Consider the following 7,515-nt stretch of genomic DNA (forward strand, 5'->3'; position numbering starts at 1 on the left):
ATATAGGCAACTGTAACATGGAATATGAGAACCATGATCCAATGAAAACTCAAAATTGTCAAAGCAGAAATGGTGTGTACTAAATTGGATGTTTTAGAAATAAGTGAACTTAGATGAACTGAATGGGCCACTTTAAATCAGATGATTACATGACATTCCAGGGCATGAGAGCACATGAAGAAATGAAGAGACCATGATACTGAAAAAGAACATTGCTAAGTAGATCCTTGGCTATAACCCAGTAAATGACAGGATCATAGCTATTAGAATTAGAAGGTACAGTAAATATCAATGTCAAACAGTAAAACTTTGATTTAAGAGATAAAAGAAAGGGAATCCATTCAAGCTGAGCTTCTATTAAATGAGAATGGGATTTTATGCATGTACATAGAGTAATGTATGTAAAATGGATGAACATTGTCCATGCATCTGGTCCTTGGGATGAAGTCTGTTATTGCTTGAAATTAAGATTTGTCTGTTATTTCCACAATCCACTGAACTGAGGTTCATAAAATTGAGAGTTTGCTGTATGGATCTCTGAGTCAACTCTAGATGTAATGAAGGATTATGTGGCAAATTGAAACTGGTATTAAATGCAACATCAAGGAATTATGTAGTAGAACTAATGGGTGATCAGAATGCATATATTGGAAAAATGGAGGAATGTGGAATCACAGAAAATTTGAATTGGATAATTGCAGTAATTCAGGAAATAGGTTAACAGAGTAAGGAAAGAGAATTCTTTGCTTATTAACTCATCTTCAAGCAACTTAAATGAAGACCCTACACATGGATATCATAGGATGGACAACACTGGAAACAAATTGACTACATAATGGGGCATAGAAGATGAAGATGTGTGATTCAGTCCATGATGATACTTCCAGGTGAAAACTGTGGAACACAGCATGAATTCTTAGTACCAAATATATGGGTTAAACTTAGAAAATTAAAGGGAGTAGATATGCCAGGGAGATCTGACTTAAAGGACATACCGTCAGAATATAAATCAGTGTAAGGAACAGATAATTACACTTCATTTATGCAAGAACTAGGGAAAGAGATAAGAGACATCATGAAAGCTAAAGTAGAAGAAATAGTTCCAAAATTTCAAAGAGATCAAAAAGATCAAGCGGCTTTCAGATGTTGTTTTGTTAGACAAATAAAGACGGAGAATGAGTCTTGGGCAGCAAAAAGAAAATTTAGTGATTGAATACAGATTTTCAGTATCAAGCAAGAAAGGAGTCAGCATGTTAACAAACAGAAGAAAATGACAAGAAAAGGAAAAATGAGAGCTGTTTTAAATAGATCAGAGAAACCACAGGAAAATTTACAACTAAGGGAAGAATATGCAAGAGTAATGAAAGAAGAGGCCTAATAGAAGCATATGAGGTTAAAGAAAAAGGGAGTTATAAAATGACAGAAACATTTGTGGAGAAAAGAGAATAGTCAGGAGGTAAGAAAGTACTGGGGCAGATGAAATATCCACCAGTTTAAAACTGCAGAAGAGGCAATTAAAGTGCTAATGGTTCTCTGTCAACAAATATGGAACAAGACTCTGTGGCCCAGAGATTGGAAAAGGTCTGTGGAGTGATTGGGATCCAAAGGGAAAGAAGGTGATTTGGAGTACGCATAGGAACGCCCATTTGATAGCACCTCCTTAAGTAAAACATATTTTTCCGCTACTGTGTTGGGAGTGGAAAAGATCCAAATTTGGATTGCTGCATAGCCCTACTTTATACCTATTGTGAAGAAGGGAGATAAAGAAAATGTGCAAGTGATTGAACTAATTCCTCTTGAAAGCAAAGTTTTGCTTAACAGCTTAAAGAATAAAGCCATATATGGAGAAAGAAGCAGGTGAACAGATGGGTTTCAGAAAAGGCAGAAGGACACAAGATCAAGTATCTGCATGTGATGGCTAGTGGAGAGAGAAGAAGAATCTAAGAAGGTTTATTGTTGCTTTGTTGATTACGGCAAAGCCACTGACTGTAGCAATCGTGTCAAGAGTCTGGAATATATTAAGGCTAATGGGTGTGTGAAGAGTCTTTACAATGAACACGAAAGCTACTGCAAGAACTGAGTTGGGAGAAACAGAGTAGTTCAGAGTTGGAAAGAGGATGAGATGAAGATGCAAAATGCCCCCAAATCTAATGACCTTATGCTATATGTTAAAGGAATGATATGTTTGGAAGATATGATGGTTGAAATCAAAGCAGGAGGTTGTCAATGAACAAGTGAAGATGGTAAATAATTTTGTTTTCTGGAGCTCAGAAAATAAAGATGGACAGCATACGGAAGAAATAAGCAGGAGATTAATCCTAGAGAGGAAGGCAATGTCAACCTTAGGTAAGATTGTGAAAGATAAAGGAATTTTTCTGACAATAAAGATCAGAACAGACAAAACAATCGTTTTCTCATGATAATGTACAACTGTGAAACTGGACATTGATGCAGAGCCAGTGGAAAAAAGATAGATGCTTTAAGTTATGGATTTGGAGATGGGGATTAAAGATTTTATCACTGTAAGAAGAACCAGTCAATCTTGGTCCAAATAAAGACTTGAATTCCTTGCTGTAATGATCAGCAAGCAGAAGCTCCCAGAGTTTGGGCTCTGTAGAAGGAGGATCATGAGCGGTATCTCACTTCGTCAGATGCATGGAATGGCTCAGTCAAGCTCTCTGTGCATCTGATGAAGTGCATTGCAGTTCAAGAAAGCATATGCCTTAAAAGATGCTATAAAATACTTAGGACCTGTGATGGAGAGGATGATGAAGTTTAAAAAATTACCATCCTGGGCAAGTGGAGGGATGAGAAGACAACAGATAAAGTGGGTGGACAGGATCGGAAAAGTTACTGGAGTATCACTGGAACCATTATGAACTGAACTGAACCCTGTTGAGATGGGCATGCTTGGCCATGCAATCACAAGGTGTCATGCTCAACCTGGTAGTCCCTAAGTCAGTGTTGTCCAAACTTGGCCACTTTAAGATGAGTGGACTTCAACTCCCAGAATTCCCCAGCCAGCATTTCCCCCCAGTCAACTCATCTTAAAGTGGCCAAGTTTGGACAACACTGCCCTAAATGCTCTAGATTTCAGTGAAAATGAATTGCAGTTGACCTAAGGACTATTAAGGCTTCTGCCAGGCACAGGCACAGGTGAAAATAAAATCTGAGGAGTTGGGGTGGGTGCACACGCAAATGCCACCTCTAGTGTTTCCTATGTATTTAGCTGCCTTAAAGATCTTGGTTTGGTGTGACAATCTTTTATAAATGAGAGGTGCACAGGCTTACCTGCAAAAGAGATGGTGGATTGGGTCCATCTCAAAGCGTCTCTAAACTTCCACCTGCAACCCTACCATATTATCCCACAATTCCTGGGGACATCCTATTTGATAGTACCAACATCAGCCACTTTATTCCAGAGAAATCCTTCTGTGCCACGGATTACTCAGGAGGACGCAAATCACAATCCTTCTTTTCAGTAGCTGATGGCCAAGGGGTCTTTTGACAAGGTTGGTTCCCTTCCCCCGGAATAAGTGTCACCGATTCATTAAGAATTCCAAACCTTACTATGTATATCAAGATCAAAGAACTATAAGAAAGCTGAAAAAGGAGAAAAGATAAAGAAAGAACAGAACAGTTATTTCTGAAGAGGCTGACTTTAATAAGCCATTCTCAGAAGACACGGGCATGCATCCAGACCCACAGAAGAACTCCCAACGGCTCAGATCAAAGTCTATAAAATAAATCAAAAACTATCCCACATCTAGCTACATTGGTCCCTTGTTTGCTGTATAATTCCCACCTCAAATTTCATGGCTTAGGGATTCACTTTGTTGCCTGGCGTTCAGCCAGTGGTGGGAACAAAGACAAAAAGCAAAATGGGGTGGGCTCCCTCCTCTTTTTCAAGCCCACCAAAGAAGGAAATCTCCCCCCTCCCCCCTGAAGACCCAGTTGAGTCTTCAGAATTTGATTTCCCAGGGGTTCGGATGTCCCTGCCCATCTACCTGGGTTGGCAGATCCAATTTTATCGACAAGCACGGCTTTTCCTCTTTCACTGCCTGAGCCCCATTCATGACAAAAGCCTTCTGTGGTTTGGAAGATGAAAAAAAGGAGGTTTCCTGAATGTGGACAGCTTTGTAAGCCCAGAAATCCGCGAAGCAGCACAGCCCATGGGGATGATGGAAGCATAGTGTAGTGCTTTTAAAAATCCCTTCCCTAGTTTAGCCCTAGATTTATTACATGCAAATGCCTGCAGAAGACTGTGAGTTGCTTCCAGTCCAGAGTTTTACTGGATGCTTTTACTGACTTTGACAGTCACTGAATGTTATAGAGGGATCCTGTGCCACCATCTCTATGCAAACTCCCAGTTTTCCAGTGCTTTGAGTTCCATATCTCTTCTCTTCCACCACAGAGGAAGAGTACTAAGAAAGAAGAAATCTGTGAAGGATGGAAAGAGGCAATGGTTGCACATCAAGGGTTAATATACGGGATGCAATAATTATTTTGTTTGCCGACAACTTGGTAGGAGAAAGCTCTGGGTGTGTCTGGTTTCCCCAGGTTGAAGCCAGGGAAACCCAAACCAACAAGCTGTATGTGGGAAAAATGACCCTGGGGATCTGTTATGCTAACAACCAACCTGGATGACTGTTGGGGATTTCATATTCTCCAGCAATTCAGATTACCAACTCAAGTCCATGGGCAGGACTGAATAGTTCACCCTTTAAAATAAAAAATTTACATCAAGGAAGTCCAAATTTGGCACTCTCCCATTTTGAGACAGAAAGTGATACACAACAGGTACATATCAGTCGGGTTTTTTTTAGACCAAATGCATTCTGATATTCCTGATCTCTGCCTTCTGCACCGTCGCTATTTACACTGGTGCAAATAGTAAACATTCCTATAGCTGCGGTAGCCTGTGGACTTTGGTCCTTGCACTCGTGTCTCTGAAGTTAAGACTCAGGTTTTATGATATCATTACTGTACACAAACCAAGTCTGAGTGGAAAGAGATGTATGGCCTGCTAGCATTCTCCTACATAGCCTCTATCCCAGTATCTCTTGTGATTCAGGCCCTGGATGTACGTGATCTTGGGTTGTTCTGCTACTGGGATACAGTTCTTTCTGGAGAAATCTTGGCAATCATCATGTTCAGATTTGGTTTTCCTTCAGTAGATCAGAGAACTTGGTATCACCGATGCTCCGACTGTATGACATGAGGATGAAGATGAGGATAATTATTCTAATCCTATTAATAATAATACACATTCCAAGGCAATTATGCCAGGGCTAAAGATGTGCAATTATGGGTCTTCTTAGTGGAGCAAACAAAATATTGAGCAGATAAATTAAGGTAAAATTATGGTGGAAACAAACCCCAAAACACCCCATATGGTATTTCCTTATTATCTTAACTCTACATACTCTCCCAAAAAACTGTTTCTGCAGTTTATGTCTCTGCAGTTCTAGGCAGTATGGCCAGAGATGAGTAATGCCAAGACCTGGAGTTCACCAACCTCTAGAGGAGCAAACGTTCCACATTGTTATTAAAAGAATTTCCAAAACTCCACACCTAGGTCTCCAGATGCAAATACAAAAAATTAAACTTCAACAGACGAGGCAGTAGGGTAGAACAAAGAAAGAATCAAACAAAGATAGGGGTGAATACTTAAGCTTCAGTGGTGTGACCAGCTCTGATGACCCCATTCCTTATTCCAGTGTTGTCCAAACTTGGCCACTTTAAGATGAGTGGACTTCAACTCCCAGAATTCCCCAGCCAGCATGAAGCTGAAGTCCACTCATCTTAAAGTGGCCAAGTTTGAACAACACTGCCTTATTCCATTCTGTATAGGTGAATGCCGTGTCTCATCTGAATTATTGTATGAGTGTTCCCCACATGTCAGTAATCAGAGAATTGTCTACCCCAGGAGAAAAGGCTCGACTCTGTATGTAGTATCTTGGGCTCACATATAGAAGAACCATCTGACAACCTGTTCTCTGCTAAAGACCTGTTATAGCTATTAATAACACCCTAAACATTCATTCATTCATTCATATATATGTATTAGCTACCCAACTCCAATGGATGTGTATTTCTTTATCTGGCATTAAGTCAGATACACATTTCCCAAATCCCAAATATGACCTAAAAGTCTCATCCAAATGAGGCCACAGTTTAAGACAGTGCTAAACCATAGTTTACTGAACAAGCCATTCTGGTCTGGTTGACACATAATTTTAAGCTGTAAAATATGAATGACCAACCCCAGGGTCTGAATCACGCATTACATTCAGCCCAAAACCAACAAATCACATTAAGCCTTAGCATACTGTGTGAATCCTGTCACAGAATTCAGCACTGCCCTTGTTTGAACACACACCAGTATATGTGATACAAACCGTGCTCTTAAACAGACGCTGGTCCAGGGTAAAGATGAAAAATCCAGATGGTGGGTGTGATGGAAGCCCCACCCCTTTTTAACATGTGTCACACATGGATGCCCCTGTGCGTGTCCCTATGTAGCAGAGCACAGCTGCTTTCAGGCAGCCAGAGCCCGGACAGCCAGGTTATACGTATGAGTGGCTGCAGCCTAGAAAGGAATTACATTCAGAGGGTCCAGGTGTAATGGACCATCTGGGGGAGCAGATGTCCATTACTCCCCATGCCCATTAAAAATACAGCATTTAATTCGCATCAGTTATGTACATGGCTGAAATGTTAAGTTGTGGCACTTGGATTGTTACATCAGCACACAAATGACAGAGATTCGTGGGAATAATGTAAATTGTCCAGGCTATTTTGGATACCGTGGTCTTTGTTCACTGTGGGCCATATCCGAAGGAAGAGAAAGAAATCTGTCCGTTGTACCGGGAGACTGCTAAGCTGAGGTACGCTAAACTGCGGGGTTCCTGTACTGCACGATAGTCGATAGTCTCTTTCCATTTCTCCGGACTTCACTGACTTCATAACCTGCCCCTTTCGCCTGAACTCCAGCCTTAAGGAAGGCTTTTGTGAAACTCCACCGCTAACTTGCTGTTTCTCCGTTTCTCAAGAGGTCTTCCGAAAGGCATTTTTAGCCCAAACGCAGGACAGAAACTTTCAGGCATCCTGTTCCTGGCACCAGACACTGAGCGCGGCAAACCTCCCTCCCAAGGACGGTCTCCCTCCCCCAGACGCAAAACAGGCTTCATTATTTTTGATCCGCTCCCGACGATCTCTCTCTTCGGCGAACTGAAACGCCTTTCTTTATTTCCCACGTCGCGAAAGGCGTCCATTCTTGGAGCATCGCCTGGAATGGGGGCAGGGCGCGCGTTCGCCCTGAACCGTCCCTGTGGGGAGGGGAGGGGCGGGGCTTGCCGGAGCCCCGCCCCTCCCAGCCCCAGCCTCGAGACAATGCGCTCCCAACCACCCCGCGTCGAGCCTGCGAAGGCGAAGTCGGCGCGCCCCCCGCCCACGAGCGGCTGCTTTGGGGGGTGAGCGTCTGGGTCGGTCCCGCCCCCGCCGGCCCTTCCC

This window comes from Python bivittatus, unplaced genomic scaffold, assembly GCF_059951505.1.
Source record: "Python bivittatus isolate LINGU-HERP-01145 unplaced genomic scaffold, Pbiv_v1 ctg000080_np1212, whole genome shotgun sequence".
Classification (NCBI taxonomy): domain Eukaryota; kingdom Metazoa; phylum Chordata; class Lepidosauria; order Squamata; family Pythonidae; genus Python; species Python bivittatus.